The sequence below is a fragment of the Anas platyrhynchos genome, chromosome Z (genome assembly GCF_047663525.1).
Source record: "Anas platyrhynchos isolate ZD024472 breed Pekin duck chromosome Z, IASCAAS_PekinDuck_T2T, whole genome shotgun sequence".
NCBI lineage: Eukaryota > Metazoa > Chordata > Aves > Anseriformes > Anatidae > Anas > Anas platyrhynchos.
The window spans coordinates 82,085,567-82,109,582 of NC_092621.1; the positions used below are offsets into that span (position 1 = coordinate 82,085,567).

Consider the following 24,016-nt stretch of genomic DNA (forward strand, 5'->3'; position numbering starts at 1 on the left):
GTAGTCCTCTTAGACTTTGTCTCACTAAGAAGGCCATTGCCTCTGTTTTCATCACACATCTTCATTATATTAATTATTTTCTGTTGTTCTTTATCTGTCTTTTCTTAGTAACAAGCTCCTCTGCAGATAGAAGCTTGACAGAAATATCTGAGATTCTGCATATATGATCTATTTAATGATTTTAAACTCCCAGATATTTTGCAATAGTGCATTTCCTAGTCTGTAAAACACACACGGAAAGAAGTCATGTGAGAAAAAAGACTATATTTACAGTATCCTGATAACAAATGTGGTAGAGAGCTCACTCTGGAGCCAACCTAAACATTACAACACTTAATAACTGAGCCACAAAGTACAGTCAGCCCAAAGTACAGTGCATTATGAAATGCCTGGAATATTTACCATTATTTGCAATACTGCTTCTACCAGGCAAGGTACTAGGGAAGATATTCAAATTTGGTTTTGATTTCTTTTAGAGAAAAGGTTCCATAAAATAAATTTAAGGGAGTATCTTCAGTTCCATAGCACACAGTGCTTTTCAGTTAATCAGCAATAATATACCTAACTGTTAGACATATTAGGAGACTAGATGACTTTCTTATGCTTGGCCTAGGTGTTATTTTTATAAAGTCCCTAAGGCAAGCAATTAGCCAGAAGGTGAGTTTGGGCTTGAACAGCCAGCATGTCAGCTGTCTTATGGATACTCCCCATGTCCATGCTCTTCTCCCCATCTCCACGAGTGCAGGGTGGCTTGATGCCTTCACAGAAGGCTCCATCATCACAAATCATCTCTGCTTTCGGACTTGAAGATGCTCATACCAGTGTCACCAGGCTCCTGGTAGCAAATTTTCCAGTAGATGTTGTTCAGAGAGCTGCTTTCGGCTGCACCATCCCCGCGGTGTCCAGTCCTTCTGACCAAGCAGATGATGCACATTCTTCTGCTAGACAAAGGTTGATGAATGCTACATTAACTCACCAAGTGTCTATAGATTTAGAGGACAGCAGGTTAAATAGCCTTTCTCTTTCCCATACCAGGCTTACAGCCCTGTCAGAGCAGGAGTGGTGGGCAGGTTTCACTTACCACAGAGACAACCTAGCACCAGACACAAAGACTGAGCGAGATCAGGGAGGGCAACTTTTATTTTTATAAAGGAATTCTAATGCCAGGGGTATTTTTTTTCTGCCTTCTCATCTAATTTCTTTTGTTTATCTGTTCTATAGAGAGCTGTGAGCTCTGTAAGAAGACTGCATTTCATGCTCTAACACCAACCTCTCTTAAGACAGTTCTTGATAAACAGATGCAGAAGACAAAGGTTGTACAAAGTTTAAATTTTAACTCCATACAAAGGCATTGCTAAAAATGGCCAAATTTTCTCAAAAAAAAAAAAAAAACACAAACAAACAAATAAACAAACAAACAACAACAACAACAAAAAACCCTCAGTCATTGACCAAGCCTACTTAAGGCATTTTAAATCAGGTATAAGCAGTTTATTTCTCTGCTGGCATTTGGGGTTTCGGGTTCTTGTTATTGTTGCTGAGGTGCTTTGTTTCAGGGAGGGAAACAGATAGTAGAGAGTGGCAAAGCTTCCTGAGCCTCTCCTCTGTTATACAGTGGAGTGCATAATTGTTCAGAGCCACAGATTAGTCTAATGGGACCAGATTATGCAAATACATTAAGCATCTCTTAAAATCTTCCAAAATTATATCAATATTAGACTGACACACACACAGACACAAAGATAAGAGCCTCTTGTTTAAGTATGCATGGTCTTTACCATTTGCAAAAAAATGTTTTTCAAAAGGAGAGAATGGAAAAGGATCATGATATATACGCCTAAATCCAGGTTACAAAGCTGGACTGCTAGTTGTCTCATGAGATATAACCCAGTGACAATTGACATTTTGTCCTCGAACCTTACCTCAGCCTTCACACAGTTGTCTCTTCCCCTTGAGCCAGGCAGATCTAAGCTGTCAATTAATAGATAATGTAAGTTTACTTAGATGTCATGTAATGCTGTTATCCATGTGGAAATACATCAAATGTCCTAGTTTGCTCTAAAGGCTATGGCGCTTAGTAAAAATCTTCTCCCGTGGGAAGCCTAGGCTTGACAAACGCCCGAGGATTAGTCATAGTCAGCCATCTCTTTGTGATGCAAAATGACATAATCATTGACTTTTTCAAATAGTATTACACTTCTACTTTCTCGGACTAGAGAACCGAATCCCAGGTTTGCAAACAGTTTGGATGTACGGATTCATTACTGCTAACTCTCCAGAACAGAAGAAACTCAGTTTCTCAAAGACTTGCTTAAATTTTCAGTAAATTCAAGGATGTCTGTGAAACCAGCTTTTCCCTTCAATATTTGACATGTTTTTGTATCATACTGCTGCCGCAATAGATAATCAATAATTTAGATCATTATCTCCAAAACTGGCCTGACCATGCACCAAAAGCGAGTTTGCACAACAGAGGTTGATATTTCACTGTAGTAACTGTATACTTATATTATTTACCTTAAAGTGGGACATCTTTAAATTATTTTTTTTGTCTTAAATAGGATCAAAATTCCATTAAAATGCTTATTTTTCCTAAATCCCATCATCCAAAACATATGGAAAAAATTGCCTCTAGGTATTGAAAGTTGTTGCCTTTATCACACTGTGCATCTAAATTCCCAAGGATGATTGATTTAACGAGGTTTGCACATTAAAAATCTTTTTCTTTGTTACAATAGAGGAAATCACAAGAAAGATTAATGCCCTCTGCATGGTGCCACCGAATTAAAATGTCTTTCAAATGTCTTCACTCCAGGAACACTTTGCTATCCAGGCCTGTACTTAGTAAAGCTTTTCTCACTGTAAAGAATGTATTAGTCATGGCTGATGATGCTGGTGTGCTGTAACCTAAATACCTGGAATATGCATATATTAGGACAAACTGGGCACTTCAGAAGGCTTTAGAGAAGTGTTCACTTGCATAGGTTGGTATAACGGATTCCACGTCAGGAACGCGTGAGGCTATCCAAAGGTATGACAGTCTGTCCTGACATACTTTGTGATCTGACGTGAAGCAGAGTAATATGCTCTGCCATGGCTTCAAAACTTTCTTAAGCATAAACCTTCTGTAGTATTTTCTTTGCCTGATATGACAATTTGTCACCCTAGCACCTACGGCATTAATGTTGTACAAAACCTATTTTATTATTTTAATTTAATCTGCTCTTGCAGTCATCAAGAGTATGCTGCTGATCCAAGCATTTTCTCCGTATTCACACATAGATTTGGGATAAGTCTGTAAGAGCACCTTGAGGGTAAAGGGGCACAGGCCAGATTCAACACATACTGCTATTTAATGCCACGGCTTGCGTCTGTACTGAATACTGACTTATCATGGAGCAAGAGCTGTCCTATCGTACCCTACTTTCTACCACACGCCCTACCTTTGACTTCATAGAGGCTCAGGATCACAGAAAGTTGGGGTTCGCAGGGACTTCTGGAGGTCATCCATCCAATCTCCCCACTCAAGCAGGTAGTTTTTTCCACATGAGTCCTAGGAAGTGACATATAGAGTGGGCTAATCACATCCCTCATCAGCTGGTTACACTCCTGTTGATGCAGCCCAGGGAACAGTTTGTGTTCAGTGCTGCAAAGGTGCACTCATGTCCAGCTTACCACCCACCACTTCCTTTCCATCCACTGCAGTCCCCACATTTCTGGCACGGATGGGTGAAGCAACACTTATCTACCCTCTATTGTGACCATCAGCTTGGGGCTGTGCAGTCTTCTGCAACATATCATAGGGTTTGTGTTTGCACACCTAACCAGCAGGTGACTGGGAATCAACCTGCCACCATAACTTCAGTCCATGCTAAGGGTAAAACACACGTGTCCACGGAAATGGCAGCAGAGGCTTTTATGCGTAATTACAGCATTAAAATGTTGATGCAAGACAGACAATAAAAAGTGGAAATACAGACCCAGGCAAAATAAGTAGGCACAAGGTGACATTTACAGAAGATTCCAAGCTGGGTAGTGTTGGAAAGTGAAATAACAGAGAAGCAGCTTAGAAATTGAGGTATGCTTTCAACAACAAATACAGTTCCTCAGACAATATGTGAAAATTGGATGCTCTCTGCCATCTACTATAATTACTAAAACTCATTCATTATATCTAGTTTAGCAATATGTCATGAGTTCCACCCAGGCAATTTCCCATTATCCTTCATATTCTACAAACATATAGTAAGAGACAGCACCTGTCATGACAAGCCTTAAATGCACAAGGTAAAAGATAGGAGAAAACATGGAAATGAATCACAGAGAGAGACAAGTGATTAAGTTTTTTTAAATAATTGAAGTGATTTTCAATCCTTTCATGTTTAAAAACAATACCCTCGGTGAACAGCCCAAGGACAAATGCGAACTCTGTTCCCCAGGCCCAGATCCCCTGTGCCAGAGATGCAGAGACAATGGGGTCCACCCCTAGGGCCCCTCTCAGCAGCAAGGCGTTAGGCACAGCCCCTTCGATGAAGTCAAATTAAGGAATGTAAGCTCTATTTTTTTTTTTTTTCCCCAAAAGACACAACCCATAACTCTGCTGGTTTGCCAGTCGTTGAAGAATAGTTGGCACCCATTTCTTCCAAAATGCCCCCAGTGCACAGTGGGAAGTGTTCCCTTCCCAGTTCTAGCACAGATGAAAGGAAACTCTGGTCACGATTCATTAGAAGATTTTTCAAGTGTGTTTTCTATACTGCCAAAATATTCTCTGTTCCCTGGATATCTTTAACCTCTCCTTCAACTGAGTTTACTCTTGTCCTTGCACTGCATGTATGACCACGAAGAGTAAGCAGTTCTCCTCATTCTTTATCAAATAAAGTTTGTGATTTCTTCTTATTCCATTATTTCAAGAAACAAAAATAACAACAACAAAAGCTTCTCTGCAGTGTTCTTAACTGTATATTGTTCATATACAGCTGAAGTTAATAAAAGCTTGCAAGCTGGTATTCCACTCATTCTGGCTGCACTATTCTCCATTATGCCTATAGAAATTTCTCAGTGTCTATTAGCTCCTCTCTTCCTCCAGGTGCTTGCAAACACTCAGAAAGTGATGAAATGCTTTCCATTTCTTGCATTTTTTTCACATGTGAAGTATGTCTTTTGTTATTTCCCACACAAGAGCACACTTCCAATTTTTAAGAAATTATGCTTTCAGTAACCTCTTGCATTTCTATCATGCCTGTGCACTTGTGTACACAGTAATCCAAAATAAAAAAAAAAAAAAATCTTTTTTTTTTCTTCACACACAGAATTTCTAGGTTGGAAGAGACCTCAAGATCATCGAGTCCAACCTCTAATCCAACCTTCTTTCTGCCTGCCTGCCTGTCTCGCTTGTTCTCTTTTTTTCTTTCAACGTTTTCTTCTAATCAGTGGATAGCAGTGAGCTCTCTAAAAATGGAAAATTGGCTCTTCAACATTAGACTATCTACAAACCCCTCTATGCTTTTACCTTCTCCCTGCCTTATCTGTGTGAAGCCATGTCACGCACACGCTTTATTTTCATGCAGTCAGCTCTCAAGGCTACTGACAGCTCCATTGCCAGCAACCGCTGTCTGATTTTACAAAAACTTTTTTCATGATGGAGCACTTCCACACCAAGCAACGTCCAGATCACACAACTTTCCCAACTGCATCGTGTCCTGGCAGAGGCTCACTGTTGCTGCTCTCCCTGTGTTCCCAAAGTCATTCCAGAGTTTCGGCTCTGGTGGAGCTGGACCAGGAGCCAAGAAGCTGGCCACAACTGCATCAGGCGGCCCAAAATTTGGTCCCAGCACTGACCTGGCTCCTTCGGGTAAGGAGGGCATCCCCATGAGGAGATGCATCCTCTCTGGAGCAAAACAGGACTGTTTGGAGAAGGGGAAACACTTCCACTGCTCAACATTTCAGTACATTTAGGGTTGTCGTGGTACTTTAATTCAGCATAGTTAATGTGTTGTAGGAAGCACACAGAAAAGTGGTTGTGTATGCATTTCCAATAAAACACCAGCCAGACAGCTTTACGCATTCTGTCTCAACATGAAATATTGTCATGCCTGAGCTAATTCCTTTATGACAGTGATCATATCTAGCATCCTGATAAGGGAATATTTGTGAAACTAGCTCTTGCATAGATCCTCGTGGAGATAATAAATGATATTTATCTTTTCCAACATTGCTGTATACCACTTGTCATTTTATTTGTGATGTATCTAGCTAGAGATCAATGAATCCAACCATGACACTAAACAGCTAAACAAGCCGTCACACTCAGCATATGACAAATCTCTCGCTATCTCCTGCTTGCTCCAAGTCACGAGTCTGCCTTTGTGTTAAACTTTTTTTGTGTCTGGAAACGCTTCTTCTGAAGATGGGCTTTAAAGAGTCTGTACGTTTCCACCAGCACTGCTACGTGATGTAGACCAGAGCTAGAAAGAGGTTAACTCTTCAGTCTGGCTGGCAGACTCAGAAGAGAGACCAAACACGTAATGGCAGTAGAAACAAAACAGCCTTCTGGGTAGACCAGATCAACTTCTCCTAAACTGTGAATTTTCAGTTCAGTTCACCATTCAGATTTCCACTCTTGGAAAATAAGTTGTTCAAACTGTTCAGAAAGGGACAGCTCTTTGAAGTTCCCACATTTCTGTTTTTATTTTCACTTTTCTCCTTAAATGACCTCTGTTCTTCGCCTGGAATGAGGCCAGGCCTGTTGATAGAGACACTTTTCCTGCTGCTAACTATGAAGTTTCTGTTCTCTCACCTCTCCAGATACTCAGTTAACTCCTAAAAATGTGACGGCAGAAAGAGGAGGAAAGTGTCTTCAGAGTTTCACAGAGAAAAATTCTGCTGATGCCCTCATATTAAGCCCCAGATTTCTGCTGTAAAGATGAACAGCTGATGCCACAAGTGAAAAGGCTGCTAAGTTAGCTGGAAATGCAGCAGAAATACTAAGAAGCAACAACAGCTTTTCTGAGGAAGCAACCCAGCACTTAGGGAATTCGTTTGGAGATCCACTTACCTTGACTGTAGGAGTTTCTTCCGGGCAGGTTGGGATGGTACTCGTGTGCATGTGTCACGATGTAATGAAGCAGCATGGCAAGTAAGTGAGAAGTAAGGTAATAGAAAGTAGGGCTTGTCTCCTGTTTTTATCCCTTGCAGTTGATCCTCTAACAATTGCTTCAAGGCCACTGCCAAACAAACACACAGCAATGTTGCTGAAGGCTAAGAGAGGAAGTGTCAGCCTCACTTGAAAATTAATCATTTGAACCTCCTGTAATTAAATTTAAAAAGAGAGAAAGAGAGAAAGACAGCAAGAGAGAGAGCAAGCAAGAGAGTAAGAAAGAAACCAAGAAAGAAAAAGAAAGCAAGAAAGAAAATCAAGAAAGCAAGAAAGGAAGAAAGAAAGAATGAAAGAAAGACAAGGTCTTTGGCTCCTGTTTGCCATACTCTGGAGACACAAAGGAAGAATCCTGTCAAATCATACAATTTTCATTTAAGAGAGTCATGGTACAGGGGTCAGAATCTGCAATGAGAAATGTTACAGTGCTTCACTGTATCAGAGAAAATCTAGTGCTGATATATGCCAGCAATTCAGGGTGCAATGCTGGCTTTTTTGTTTGTTTTACAGAGGACAGGGATCAAGCAGTTTACTGTCATATTTATATGATCTCTGCATTATGATCCTTTTAGGGCATCCAAGCCCCTTGCAGCATTAATTATACTCACTCTCACAATAGGTTTGTCAGCTCAGTTTTGGAGTCCAGCTTTGTAAAGCTTATTGCCCAGACGGCTCCTGGCCAGTTGGACATTGCTCTAGGTTTATCCCACAGCAGGCTCATGCCGGGATCACTGGACAATGGCACAGGAGCCTGACAAAGCTTTACCCAGCTCTGCCCCAGGCTGGACCCAGCTACTTGCAGCTGAGAAGGCATCTCCATAGGGGAAATTAAACAATTTAGGGTAGGGAATTCACAATGCTGCAGGTATTTTCAGCTTCTTCAGTAGTCAACAGAAGGGATGGGTCAGTTGCACTGGTTAGAAGAAAAGAAATCTGGAAACACAGCAAGGTTTGACAGATACTAACTGCCTTTTAAAGAGACGATTTTTTTTTTTTTAACATCTGAAATGTTATGGCTCATTTTGAAAGTAGAAATTTTAAAAGGATCTAAGAATAGTTGTTTCCACCCAGAAGCAGTCACTACTAGACATCTCCTGAGATCTGGGTGGAAAATTTTCCGTCAAGAGACATTCTTTTTTACCAAAGCTTCATTGTCTGAGTGGTGACTGCAAAATGTGTATCTGCCCAGAATTTGCATAAGTGGGATGAAAGGGTCGATTCTCTCTGCAAATAGGCACCTGAGCACTCAGGTGCTAAATCTGGAAGCACAGGTGTAAATTTTGGATGGGGTTTGTATGTGGCCACAATCCCTTGTCTCACCATTGAGGACACCTCTGTCCTACAGTTGATCACCAAGTCTCTGGAATCCAGGAGATCTGGGCAGATCACCAGGTCCTGCTGACCAAGTCCCATAAACAGGTGATGGGCAGAGACATTCTCCTTCCTGCTTCTCACAGGACAGCCTTTCCAGACTCATAGTGTCCCATCATCATTTAGAAGGGGCAGAACATCAGTTTTGCCATTCTTTCAGACAGGTTTCACTGTCGGGTTCAGGCATGTTCTCCCCAGTGTCATGGTAACACACAAAAAACAAATCTGTGGAGAAAAAGAAATAAATAAAGATAGTTAATTGGCCTACTTACAAATAATTTCAGAAACAGAGGATACTCTGCCTGGCCCAAAGGCCAGCTTCTGCTGCCCATCAGGTACCTGAATTTGACATTGAACAACTCTGGACTTCCTGGGAGCAAGCCTGCAGCGGAGATTGTGGTGGAAAGTAACTCCTGGGTGCTTTGCGGGGGTTCAAGTGCACGGCCCATGTTGGCAATGTTGGCAAGGCTGATGTAATTTGCAGGAGGTGTTTCTATTCCCAGCCTGTCCAGCCATTCTTTGGCGGGTGGGGAAAGCATCTGAAACTTTTCTAATGCTTCCAGTGGAAAGGTAGCACTAGCCCCATGCAAATGATGTGTCTAGTCACTGCTAAAAAGAGAAGAGACAATTCCCTCCTTCCAACCCATTCACTGCAGTGGCATTTGGAAAAACATTAAAGTCAGGGTGTGATCACTCAGTTACTCATATCAGGAACACATATTAGTTCTGGTTTGGTTATTTAAAAAATAAAAAATAAATAAAATAAAAATCTTAAAACCTCTTACCAAAGTATTTGACATTTTTATGTAATTTAAAAAATTAAATGTGCAACAGAAAAGAGGAGCCCTTCTCCTCCTTCCTCCTCTCCCCATGCAAGCCAAGAGACAGGGCAAGCCGAGAAAGCCGGAAGGTGTCCGCAAGATATTTTAAGGCTAAAGAAACAGTCGTCCAGTAATGCATCTGGCATTAGCATAACCACTGATACAACAATAATTTACAGAAAAATCACTGGTTATACAATTTTCTAAAAGCTTCCTTTGAACAGAAAGCAAAGACTCTTTAGTGAAAACTTCCACTCCTTTCAAGGGTGGATACCTCAAGTCAAGGTTCAAAGGATTTTCTTCCCCCTTTTTTTTTTTTTGGTGGTGTTGTTTTCTCAATATATAATTTTATAATGATGTAACTTGCATCCCTGTAAATTATATTCTATGTGTCAGAATCAAATGCTCTTAAAATACTCTCAAAAGACACTAAATATATTTCATACATTCCTTACTAACTCTATGTTATAAAGTAATTGATACACAGCCCACAAAACATCTAAAAATACTCTTTCAGTTTAAGAGATGCCTGCAATTTCTTCTGCTGTGCATAGCTGCAGACCACAGAAACCAATTTGAAAATCCAGTTAGGGTAACATTCAGGAAGTTACAGAGAGAAAACAACTTTTCACAACCTGAGTATTTGCTTTGTTTTATACTTACTGCCAGCATGTTCGCAGAGTTCAGGGATGGAATAAATTTCCAGTATGTCTTTTCCTAATGAAAAATATTTTTCCACCGTTCTTGACATTATTGGTCTTTCTACAGTAAATACTGTATAAATCTAAGTTAAAAAAAATAATAATAAAATAAAATAAAATAAAAAAGAGAGAGAGAGAGAGAGACAATTATATCTAAATTGCTATTGGGGATGTTTGTTTATTTCAAGCTGTGTGTAATCTATCCAGGAATATTAACTTTATTTCTAAAATGTACAGACATCCACCATACATTTTCTGAATGTGCACAGGGTTGGGGGGGGTGCTGGTTTTTTTTTGTTTTTTACCTCTTACACACAGCAATAGAAACTCTTGTCCTGTCCATACCAATCCACCAAGATCAAAAGATCATACACATAATTCACAAAGGCGGCAGGACTCATTCCTTCCAGCAGCAGACTCCTCCTGTGGCCTCGGACTTATTTTTACTGTGACTATCCTCAGGAAAAAGAAGAAAAGTTGAGCAGATTACTTTTTCACCAGATACAGAGGTGATGTGATGAAGCTGGGGAGGGACAGCAGAGCGCTTCAGAGGCCCCAAGGCCCCCACTCTGCTAGAAGCATGCAGGCTTGGGGTGCTGGAGCAAAGGGATGAAGGCATTCTGCCTTGGCACCCAGCTCCTGTGCTTCAGGATGGGGATGAAGGTGCTGGGCTGGAAGTGACCAACTTGTTTGTTGCTTCAGGAGATGGTGGGAGCCACACCACCCAAACACAACACCTCCAGCATGTACGTTTACTCATCTCCCCACTGTGCTGCAGGGCAGCAAAGGCACAGCCAAGAGGGAAACCACCGTGGTTGTCACCTCCATACCAGTGTCACCAGCAGGACTACATGACAGATGGGATGAAGGAACGGGGCAAAATCACACATTATCAATAACAGAGAAGAAAGGCACACACAGACAAAGATCTAGGATTCCAAACAGCTTGAAGGTCCTGACCATGCCAATGCCATGACTGTTGGCTCAGGCCTTGTGTGACACACACACACACTCAGTGTCCACGTGGAGCAGCTGTGGTTGAGGCAGCAGCTGAGGAGGCCAGGAGCTGTTTCTGGCTGCGAGGCCAGCCAGCTGCCAGTCCCACTTCCACCCTTCCTTCCCTCTCTCCCCATTCTCCCTATTCCCACCTCACCTCACCCCACAGCATGGTATGTGCTAAAGTTTCACCTTTAAACTCTAGAGCTCCATTGTGGTCATCTCTGTAAAGCACCAAAGGGGAAGCAGGAAGATTTGAAAGCACAGTTTCATGAGGAGTTTCCTTGAGCACAGATACATACCTTAACACGGATTGCACACCCAAAAACCTGCAAACACCATCCTGCATGTACAGATGCACATCGTTTTTCAAGCTACTCTTCCAAAGGCACACAGGCAAAAGCTAAAGCCCTAGAGTATGTGCCACAGCCACCACAAGACAGCCACAAACCTTCTCCACATTTTGGGTGAGAACAGGCCATTTTGCTCCCTACTCATCCTGCGGGTGGCCTGCTGCCAATGGGGGTGACCATAGGGGAGGTCCTGATATCAGGCATGAAAGGTGGGGAGGAAGAAGGAGCAGCCCTCAGGAGTGCTTGGCGCTTTCAGGGGGGTGAATTTCAGGTGGTCTCGTTTCTCCATGTGTGAGGGAGGTCTGCAGCACCCTAGCGGAGCAGTCATGGCAGGCAGCCCCCTTCCCGTGGCAGGAGGCCCATGAGGTGGGGAAGGCTGTCTGCCACCATGCTGGGGATTTCATTTCGCTTGCCCTCCTCAGACCCCAGGGAGCAGGGGGAGGCGCATGGCCAGCGAGCAAGCCATGGAGGACTCGTCTCCTTTTGTCCCTGGAGGGGAGCAGAAGGCCTGGGCTTTTTCCTTCCAGTGTCAGCTTGCTGAACCTCTGCAAGCAGATCGCTGAGGTTAGCAGAAATATGCAGCTGCTCTCTTCAGAGAGAGATTTAAAGCACCTCTGTCCCATACCGGCTCTGTCTTTATATAGGTATGGTCTGAAAAACGAATCGGCCATGCTTGGGGGCTGCGCCCACATGAAGTGCTCTGCGTTGGGCAGGAAGCAGGCGATGCGATGTGCGTGCACTATGCTGCTGTTAGCCAGCCCGTGGTGGTGAGCTGAGAGCTGAAATACAGCAAGAAAACAATCTCAGTGTTTGCCTTTCTGGCTCTTTGTTTGCTTCAAAACAAACAAATATATATATATTTCAGAAACTTACAAAAAATAAAGCTATTGTGCAACTGAGAGTGAAAACCATAAATGAACAGAAAGGGGAAAAAAAAAAAAAAAAAAAAAAAAAAAAAAAAAAAAAAACAGCACCTCTAAGTAAATGGATAGAGTCCTGTGTTTTAAGCCCTGATAAAATATTTAAGGTCATGTTGAATGGAAGTACGCGCAACATCTCAGGACAAGCTGCTGTTGTCCCTGCAGACAACAGTACTGTAAAACTATTGTGTAAATGGACCAGCACAACCACTTGCCCAGAGAGGCACTGATACGTATTATTTTGAAAATCCTATCTTGCAGATCTGTTTCCCATGAAGATGCGCATTTTGTTTAGGAAAGCAAGGTTAAGAGAAGGTGGCTGTGGCAGAATCTGGCTAAATATCTTGGAAACTATCTATCAAACATTTGGGGTCTGAGAAAGGTAACGTTTGTGTTTGGGGTTTCTGGGCTCATTTTGCTCATGTTTAATCTTCCCACCTTGGGGATAAGCCCCAAAATGTCAGACATTTAACCCATCCTCACTTCGCCTGCTCCCAGAGCAGAAGCCAGTGCACCACACAGACACACAGGGGTATGGGCAGGCTTCTCTGGGGATCAGTGATATCCAGAGACATGCACAACAACTGGGAAGACAGATGGGTACACGTGGTAGATCTCAACACAACACCCTTAATCTTCAATCTCCTTCCTGTGGAAGCCCCCCAGATGAGTTAGCAGTCAGGAAAAGAGGGGTTTCCCTAAACCTTTGCCTAGCTGAGAAGGCACGAGACAGCCATGCCTCCCTCCTCTCCTTCTGCAGCCTCCTGGCCTCATGCTTGGAGGACCACCACCTTCTCCTCCTGACCTCTCTGGGTCAGCAAGCAGCCTGCCATGGCCCACAACATGGTGGCAGAGCTCAGCAGGACACAGGTAGCATCCAGGAGAGAAAGAAGTACACAGGGTGATGCAGAGGTTCAGTCTACTGCCTGAAAAACATCCTATGAAGTCTACATGGACTGATGCCTCAGGCTGTCACAGCACTGTATTTATTGAAATACCGCCTCAGCCACCAGCAGTTGCCATTAGCTGCCAGTTCACACAAGTGCCCTTATTTCTTTGCTGCAAGCAGCTGTTCAGCCTGAACATACTGAAATGATATAACAAGGTCTAATTTTACTTTCCTTCTTTTTTTTTTCTTCTTTTTCTGAGAAGCCTCCAGAACAGCATATCAGAATGGCGGGAGATGAACAATATGTCTAAAGCATCTGTTAGTGCTCCAAGTATCGCTCTTTGACACGTTCATTAGTATAAATGTAACCTTGGCATTGTCAGAGGTGGATGTTATCAGGGATAGTCACTCAAAGTAATGGTATCCCTAACGATCTCGCAGTCAAACGTGAAATCTCAGTGGAAACCCTCACAGGCAAGAACAAAAGTAACAAAACAAACAAGTCAACAGTTGAAATATGAGAAAATTCTCCAGTTTTCCCCTTTTTGAAAGTTAATAAAAATTCCACTTTAGTATAGGCATTTTTTATACTGTAAAGGGGTTGCATGGATTACTGAAGGGAGATTTTTTAATTAAAAATAAAATGTCAAAGTGTCAAAAAGCATCTAACAGTTTCAAAACTTTCTGTCAAAAGCGTTTCTTAACAAAAATGAAACCGAAACAGATCATTTTCAGAAAGTGGTTTTGTTGTAAAAACACTGCCTTAAAAATAAATAAATAAACCAGAAAGTCCTCAGTGAACTCTGTTCTGGACTCTGCTGACTATGGCAGGTGTGCTATACATCACATTCCTCCGCCAGCCAGGCCGTGCCCAAGTGTCTGCAGCTTCTGTGCCTGGCTGCCTGACCCCAGACACCAGCAGGGAGGAACAGGGGCTTCCTGACCTGCCTGCATACTCTTAATAATTTTTTTTTAAATCCAGGTTTGCAAAAAAAAAAGTTGAAATGACAAGATTTCTTCAAAGCACAATGTCAAATATTTTAACGTCCTCCCCCCCCCCCCCACAGTTTTTCTAATGCCTCCCTTCTTTCCCTCTAGTTTTCCAAAGAGTTTCTGTCATAATCTAAAAAGACTCATCAATAAGAGTAAAATATTTAAAAGATATTTCACATCCATTTAAGTGAAACTGAAAAACTTATATTGCTCATCGTCACATTCATTATCATGTAGAATATTTTGTTCTTACAGCTCTTTCTCTCATGACCCTGTTTCTTCCTTTTCCTGAAGTCGTGTAACTTTTCCTCCCTCTCCGTAACACCGCATATCAGTGCCCATCTTTGTTTTCAGCATCTGTTTCAGATCAGCCTCTGCTCTTCCTTCCTGACTTGTCCCACAGCACCAGATCCGAACAGGCTTGAGTAATGATGCTGTTTTTTAGTGTTTATGTGTATATTTATATACGAAATGAAAAAAAAAAATGTATAGGTGCATATTTATAAATATATGTGTGTAACAGAGTATGTGACATGTATGTGCAATCGGTATATAGTTTATATGCATGCATACAGTTCAAGAGGATGGCATACGGATGGCATAGTTCAAGGAATGCCATACAGAGAAATGGAAGTCTTGTTCTGAGATAAATGAGATATATTGTCATATATCAGAAAATATAAGTGGCCACAGAGTACTACATAGAATTAAATTAATAAAAAATAAAACTAGTACAAGACAAAGACCTGAGAAAGACCCTGAAAGACGCTTTCCACCATCTGTGGTTCTTCCCAACTTTCCAGCGAACATCAAAGTGAGGTGGTCCTGCAGTAACGTTAAAAGCTTTAAAGAGCAGTTAGCTCCACAGCATGAGATGCTCCCTAAGCAAAATTACAGAGTTTATAATATGTTCCTAGTCTGCAGATCTGATTGGCTCCGTAGACCTAAGTGCTTCATAATAAGAGTGCCTCTAAGTGCATATATAAATACATAGGCTAAAAGTGTTCCAAGTGTTTAGACCGTGATGCAATAAACTTAACTGCTGTGTTATGGGCTAATGTGTCAAGAATTCCTGTTTTAATAACTGCTTGATTACCTACTTACTCAATCTGGTGAATATTATGTGTTTTCTGGTAAGGACCATTGGGTAAATGCATAATTAAAGAATCCCTGAAATATTCATTCTAGAGATTATTTTTTTTCAGCAAGTAGAACAACAGAACACAAAGTTGAGTGCCAAAGGCGACAACAGGCTACACCTAAACAGTGCTCTAAGCCAGACTTCAAGAGGCAAAGGCCACAGCATTTAAACTAAGGCTGAAATATCTAAGATGACATGTAAGTTGTCATACAACAATAATAATATCAATAACAATAACATATATATATAATATAAAAGAATAAATATTAATAATATAAAATTAATAAAGAAGGGAGCAAGAGAAGGAGGGGATGAGCTATTAGCAAATTCACATTGGAGGGTAAGCCTGTATTCTTAAACTTTATGTCCTGATTTATGTCAATTTAGATATGATTCTCTATAAAAATATTAGTTTATACTTCCTACAGCAGCATCAAAGTAACTCCACAGTGTAACTCCACAGAGTAATCCACAGTGGAGAAATTGGCTACATATTCCAATTACACCACTGTTGTCATGCATGTGGAGTGGCGCACCATAATCTGCCTTCATACATACTCTTCAGCAACACCATAGTGGGACGAATATAGTCGCTTTGCTTCAGCTTCACACACCGATTCAGTGATAGAATAAAGTACTTCACAGATTAGCTTAGTCTGCAGCACTTAAAGGTCAGGATTTATTGTAATGTAAATCACAAAGCAATTTTATCTTGACAGAGATTACATACTGTTACAATATTTCTCGCTGAATCTAGTGATGCGTTTGCTTTTTCTTTGCAACTGCTGTGCAAAATTGGACTTTAGCCCAGAAAATAAAAAGAGATGGCAGCCTGTTTGGTTTTTCAGTAACAACTTAATTTCTCTTCTCTTCAGATTTTTCAGCGCTCTGAAAGAAAGGTATTAAAAATAATAATAATCCACATAAATACAAGCAAACTTTCATGGATTTGTGTAGATTTTAGGTAGGACTTCCACTGGGTTATTTTGCAGTATAACCGATACTTAATTTCTATTAACTGGAACCAAATGATCTCATTACACCATGCTGAAGCAGCATCCTGTCATATCATTCAGAATGCATTACTTATTAAAATAAATAAATAAATACAGCATTTATATCCTAGCTAAGATTGCAGTGGCAAAGAGCCAATGCTCTATGCCACTCTGAAGCAAACCACCTTGGGTTACATGCTGCCAGGACTGCAGGGCACGTTCCCCTTCACATGGCCTGAATAGGCTATTTTTGATCATGTTCACAGGCAGCAGAAGTTCGGTGTAATAATCCATTACATGGTAACATCATCAATAAACACAATAACTTGTACTTGTCCTCAGAGTGGCATCAGACAGGCAGTGCAGCAATAACTTCTCCATACCTGGTGAAGGCACTTCCCAGCAAAGTAGGCAAGAGGTATTAAGCAAACAAACACCTCCAGTTAACATCAGACTACACTTTTGCAGGGACCAGGCTGTGATGGCTCAAATTCTTCTGAAGATTGAGATAAGAGAAGCCAATGACAGTTGGGGAGCTCCTTGGGGTAAGACGTTGCTCACATTGAATGAATTCAATGCACCCTTGAGTTAGGTTTGAAAGAGAACAAACAAGTACTTCCTTTAGAGAATCACAAAATTGTTTGGGCTGGAAGGGGCCTTAAAGACCATCTAATTCCACCCCCCTGCCATGGGCAGGGACACCTCCCAGCAGCCCAGGCTGCCCCCAGCCCCATCCAGCCTGGCCTTGGGCACTGCCAGGGATGGGGCAGCCACAGCTCCTCTGGGCAGCCTGGGCCTGGGCCTCACCACCCTCTGAGGGAAGAATTTCCTTCTTACATCTAATCTAAACCTACTCTCTTTCAGTTTAAAGTCATTCTCCCTTGTCCTATCCCTACACCCCCTGACACAGAGTCCCTCCCCAGCTTTCCTGCAGCCCCCTTTAGGCACTGTGAGGCCGCTGTGAGGTCTCCCCAGGGCCTTCTCTTCCCCAGGCCAAACAACCCCAGCTCCCTCAGACAGGCTCTGTAGGAGAGTTGAAAGCCTTGCTGCTTTCCTACTCTTCCTTTCAGAAGTTAGCACTCATGGGGGCAAACCAGGCATTTCAGTGAACTCCCTTTTGTGCGGAAAGCAGAAGGGAGGAGGACAGGAAAACACAATACTGGGTGGAGAGACTTGGAGAAGGACAGCAGCATTTTTATAGGCCGGCGTACCGCAACCATGGATTGATGTGGTGACATGATAAGATGTTAAATTGCGTAATCGTTCCCACAGATGTACTACTGCATTAATTGTGGGCCCTCGAACGCCGCTAGACTTGTTGACCTCAGACTGAGCTTGCAGTTAGGATAAACAAGCTGCTGCGCCAGTGTACAAATCAAGTCTGGAATTTGAAAAGTCATTAAGACAATAAACATGATGCTAAGTTTACAGATTCACTTTTCCAAGCGAAATCACACTTTAGGCTATATTAAGAAAGCTCTCTTTTTCAGTCAAAAATGCCGAGCTGCATATAAACATACAGTTGTACAACTGCTGTGCATATTTTATATTTAGATGAAATGGCAAGTTAGTAGATCCCGATAGATTTTCTGGGTGCCTTTCACTGAATTTCCGCCCTTTAAATTTGTTTTTCTTTCTTAAGGTAAGATTTTAAAATTCAAATATAGCAAAGAAGTGAAATCCATCATATGCTCCTGGCTCGAGCTCTGGGGCTGAGTGAGGACGCCAATCAGTATTCACAAAGCTTACTTCTAACAAGCAGAAAAAGCAGGTGCTCAAGGAAAATAGCAATATTTAAGTAACTCTGCAGTTTATGAAACTTAGTATTTACTTCAGAATGCAGTTAAGATTACAGTAATTTAAATGAGGAATCCTCGAGCCATATTAATATACATCTGAGAATACCAAGTGTCAGACACCAAGAAGAGTCTATAAAAAACAAAACAGAGCTCACAGTAATTACACTCTTGTTTGTACTAGTGTTTTTGTTTTTTTTTAATTGTGCACATTGGGCTGAGTAAATACTGCAGTTGACCTGGCTAGTTTGGATTTAGGGTATATTGTTTATTTACACAGAGATTTTGCAAGCTATGAAAAAAGTAAATAAATAAATTACAGAATAAATCTTCCACATGGGTTTGAGACCACTCTTCTGGCACCAATTCAATTCTAGCCAAAGAGAATGCATTTTAATCAATTTCAGAACACACAAGTTTCTTTTGGTCTCTTCTGAGCAAAGATTCCTTAGTTTATTAATTTTAGCATCGTTACCCTTGCATGTAAATACTTCTTTCCAAAGCTGAAAAGAAAAACAGCCTCAGAAGCAGCGACTAGGTTCCTGGGTTTTTTAAAGCACACATTTTACAGGCTGCAATCAAAGTAGGTTAACAGTACATTTAGGTAATTTTAATTTTTAGATCTGCCAATACAAATAAATAATAAACCATCAATGATTGCAAATGAAATCTGATATAAATACATACCCCCTGCACATTTTTAGATGGTCATTTAGCAATCAGAAGTAGTTAGGAATGAAGTGCTACTACCTTGCACTGAATAAAGTCTGGGGCAAGTGTATTATTACAGTATTTATTATAGCTCATTTATTCTTTTATATCTCATATTCTTACTGATCACAGACCTTTGCAGCAGCTTGAAAAGCTTCCACAGTCGGTAGTTTCCTACTAGATTGCATAAGTTGTCCTTGTTTCCTGGGACAGAATCTGAATAAACACATTTCTTTGCATCCTAACACATGCTAACATGAGCTTTATGTGCCCCGTGCAGCCCCGTGAATTCCCTGCCTGATGTTTTCTGCAAAGCATCCCACAAAGAGCAGTGAACTACAGCAGCCAGGAAGAAAGATGGAGAGCCCTGAGACCCTCTCCAAGGCTGCCCAGCACCTCAACAGGAGGTGCGATAACTCCGCCACCCTGTGTGCATCACCAGCAGGAGCCAGGCTACAGGTACCAGCTCAACTAAAATGGCTCGGACTGACAGCACCACACAAGGTTTCAACAGACAGACTTCAGGGTGTCTGTCTTCAGCAGGGTGTGCTGCTTCGCAGCAGGATTTCCAGGAGTCAGTGCTTGATGCTGGACATTTAACTTCTTTACTCAGTGCAACACCTGCCAGTCAATTTCCATGGCCTGGTTAAGTCTTCACAAGGCAGAAAATGCCAGCACAGGGGTTATTTGAGCAGTGGTCAGGAAGAGCCCTAAGACAGGGAGTCCTTGGAAGCTTCTGTCCTTCGACAGGGTGTTGTGATGGCAGCAACGCTGCTTGCAGAACCAGGTAGCGGCACCTCAGGTGGGAAGCCCATCGCACAGAGCGTGCTTGCAGTGACCCAACCCCACAGCCTTGGGTAGAAACCACTGTTCCCTAAAATCTGCTGGGTCATGGTGACCCCTGTACATGGTGCTCCTGAGGTTTGCTGGGGGCACAAAGGCCAGCACATAGCCACCCACACCGGGTTCATTGCTGCTGAGCATCTTGGTACCCACAGAGAAACAGATGCACATTTTTATTTCAACCACACTGCAGCCTCACAAAAACACCTGCAGTTTAATTGTTTTCATCCCCTGCTTAAATTCCCATGAATAATAAATAAATAGTAAAAAGTAAAAAATATCTGGAAGTCTGCCACACATAGAATATCAAAATTCCTGCGCAGGATGAAGGTAATGACTGCAAAAACACCAACGTGATTTAGGAGCTGAGTCACTTCTGTGGGGGTGCGGGCACTTCTTTTGCAATGACAGCAGAGGGATTTCAAAGCCTCTTACGCATAAGGGCCAGGACCCTGGGGACTGAGGTGCCCAGCTCCTGCAGCTCATCGTGGAAGGGAGGTGCAGACCCATTAGTTACTGCGATATGATCTGAATATTTCATCCCAATGCTCAACATAATGCATCAGAAAGGGGCATTGAAAGGGATCAGATGTGCAGTTTGCTGAAATAGTTTTTAAATGGTCGCACAACACAGTCAGACACCAGTCCTTTACGCTGGGAAAAAACATTTTACTTGAGTGCAAAATCAAGATAAATCTCCACTCATTTAAGCATATTTAAGCAAAACTACTCTTTTTTTTTTTTTTTTTTTTTTTTGAAAACATGGTGTTTCCCTCAAATCTAGAAGTATTTAAAATATTAAATGAGTGAAATAACAAAAACTAAGAGAATTTTATACCCTTGCTCAGAGAAAATGCATGGTTTCTAGAAGCTTTAGAAACAGCATTAAAATGATTTCAGCATAGGCAGTAAGAAACAAGGTCCGTAGCTTTTTGTTGTGGCACTCCCAAGATGTGTGCTGTCCCCAGCCTTTTGAAGCTTGGGTGCCACACGTATCCTGACACAAGAGAGCAGCCAGATTCAGAGGGCCCAGAAGGGGGCACGGGAGAAGTGGCAGAAATGTAACACCAGGATGAAATGACCATTGATAAGAAAAAAAACACCTTGTGCCAAAATCTCCATCACTGTTTGTTTTTTCAGTCCGTTCACACCTGACTTACCTGGGCAAGGCAGCACACTCTGAGTGATAAGAGAGTTGTGTTGTGGCTGGGGCAGCGCTACACAAGATGAACCTTGAGATGCCTGTGGAAGCTCAAAGGGATGCTGAGGGCGGCATAGGACAGGGGACAGATCAGGAGGACAGGGAGAGGAGCCTGGCAGCAGGTGCTGTGTGCTGAGGAGACAGGAGGAAGGCAACGCAGCATGCCAGGCAGGCACCAGAGATGGTTTTGAGCATCAGAGCACGGAGATGCAAAGCCCATGGAGGAGAAGGCTGCATGTCTGGAGCAGGAAACAGTCAGGACGCAGGGCTGCTTTCGGCTGTCAGGAGAGAGAAATAATAGTTTTATTCCCCCCTCCACCGAAAGAAAACAGAACGACTAGCACATCTTTAAACAAATATACATTTTCTTAGTCAAGCCTGGGTATCACGAGCAATTAATCTATTTTCTGTCTCTTTGTATTGCAAAGTAAAGATGCACGGTGAACCAGCAGAGAGAGGTGAGCTTTCGGCATGTGCAAAATGCTGGTTTTATTTCTACTGCGTAGAAGTGTATATTAGTTGGCTAATTGTGTTATGCAGGTGGAACAGGCACACAGGTTTCTCAGATGTGTGTACACACGGAGCGAAAAGATTTCTGCTATAAAAATTCAACCTGACATTTGATTATTCTCGTTTCACTAACTTCAGATTCCACTTTTTAGTCATAACAATGGGTCCCCCTAGTGGGTAAAAAAATAATTGACAAAACTTGTCCTTTCAGATTTCCTCTTACCAATGCAACCTACCGGGTTTCAAGCAGAAGCCTGTAGAAATGTGAACACAAAAAAGGTGGTTAACTTTTGTGCGAGTTTCTGAACACGTGAAGCACAGCTGAAGTGATATATACTTCATTTGAGGTCCTTCATTAAGCAATCAAGTCAAAATTCTTCCTGGTGCATCACTAACATGGCACTAACTCCACCTCATAAACACCTAGATGTAAGAAAATGCATATAATATAAATCGATTTTGCCATTAATGTTGCCCTGGCAAGGATGCAATCAATTTGTCAGAAAGAGCTGTGTGGGAAAGACAACACATATTACCTTTTTACAAAAATGAGTCACAATAACACTTTTCCAAGCCATGATACTCAGAATGTTTCACAAAGTAACGAATTAGATGTTGTTAGCACTGAGACTGTTTTTTATAAACGTGGCAGCCATTATAAACAGACATAATTAGTTCACTCACATAGCCCCAGACATCAGTACCTATTTTATTAGCTGCTGAAACCTCAGCTATGATAGTGGGAGTTGTGTTTCGCTCTTTTAAAAGTAGCAGGGAATCATCTGACTTCCAGTGTGGAGACTGAGGAGACGGCTTCGTTAATACTTCTTCTGACAGCTACATTTTGAGCAGGATTATACCTCAGCACTAAGGAGCCCCAAAAAAGTGGGCTGCCAACCGTATTCTTTAAGCCCTCGGACATTTTTATCTTTATTTCCAAATGGCTTTCTAAGGGAGGTCTATAGTGTGATACATTAACTAGCATTTTTTGCTGATTACATTTTACTTTGTGTGTTGGCCTGTGGTTTGTTTTTGCACACAGCAATCACAAGTATGATATAGATATTTCCTTTTTTGTGTTCCTTGATGTAGCACATTACTATACAGTTTTGACCTGTATTATTGTAGCTCTGTCTTTCAATAAACAAGAGAGCCCAAGGGATTATTTCTTTCGTTTTCCATCATAACTGGGTTAAATAGACCTGTTTGTTATATGAGCTTGCACAGCTCCTTTTTCAACATGTAGCTGCTTTCTAAGACAGTTCTTTCTTATCCTAAATTTTAATTTACAACAGGGACAGATGCTGTGTTGCATCTCCTCTGCCCCCTGGAGCAGGCTAGGAGCCAGTCCTTCCAACACCTGAGACACCCATCCAAGTAAAGAAGGTTGCAGAATCTGGTGTAAATTCCTCCAAGTTTCTGCCAGCACAAAATGTCCACATTCTATTCACAACCAGTAAGTTGGGTTTTATTGTTAGTTAAATTTCAAGGTTACTCCCTCAGGAACAGTCAGAAATGTGGAAAGACCCTTTCAGAAATTTACGAACTTACATGAAGATAACACATTTGCAATTAACCTTTGCAATAAAAGATGTTTATCCAAATGGTTAGAACGTTTTCTGAAAAACATTCCAGGTACTACCTGGCTGGAAACAGGTCTCTACTCATAATTATTAGTAAAGCAGTCATTTCCCACTAAGTCCATTCCATATTCCTGTAGGAGGAATGTCTGAAGGAATTCCTTCTTTAAATCTCTTTATTTGTTTAGACTTCCTTTAAGTATTCGTTTAAAAGCGAAGCGGTTTTCAAATGAGTAAGGACATATGTGACAAACACAACCTCCACTGGCCAACATTCGTGCGGCATTTCAAAAAAAGACCTACATATGGAGAGCTTCCACTTATTATATATTGAGAGCTATCACTTCTGACGGCTGGTAATTGCCAACACATTCAGTTTGCTTAGCAACAGTTTTACAGCAGGTGAACCACTTGTGCTACCAGAAGAGTAAGATACTTGCAGATCTCTAGATGTTTATGGTATTTCTTCTGGCTTCTTTCTTATTAGCGGGACTGCCCGCATGGGTTTGCACAGATTTTCCCTCTGTGCAGTGCAGGGAAGGGAGAAGAGCCCAAAACATTGACCTCTTATCTCTGTGGAATCACTTCTCTGTGATGAAAACACTCCCAGCATCCCTGTGGACTCACTTCAGTGGCAATTATCTCTCTGCGAGAGTGCTACAGAAAATGACTTCCACAAAAGTTTTGCTGGTGCCAGGCACCATCTTCTGTAAACTCTTGACCTAATGAGCACGTCAAAGAAAGACGTGGCTCTCACTTCAGATAGGGCTGTGCATGCAGCACGGCGAGCTGCATTCACAACCCTTGCTTAATTAACAGCAGAGCCCAACTTGACACATGTGTGCGAAATTAAAAAGGCCTGGGTATGTGAGCAGTGCATCCATCAGATCTGAGTACACAAAAACCTCCAACGATGTGAGTGGTTACGCGCAGCTACAAGCAATCTGGGGGGAGTGAAACCTTCCACTGCAGTCACTCAGCACAACCGTCCTTAGCTTCTCCTCTTGTATGATTTGTGACAAAAGCCTCTGCCACCTTTAAT

At 41.9% G+C, this 24,016-nt stretch overlaps 1 long non-coding RNA gene across 1 annotated transcript; it reads right to left on the reverse strand.

The window, feature by feature from the left end:
- Positions 1 to 212: 212 nt before the first annotated feature.
- On the reverse strand, positions 213 to 7,226 carry LOC140000827 (uncharacterized). Its single transcript, XR_011806051.1, has 4 exons — positions 7,055 to 7,226; positions 3,444 to 3,553; positions 1,923 to 1,971; positions 213 to 941 (listed from the first exon to the last, which is right to left on the reverse strand). It is a non-coding gene; the product is annotated as an uncharacterized lncRNA (long non-coding RNA).
- Between the last annotated feature and the right edge of the window lie 16,790 nt (positions 7,227 to 24,016).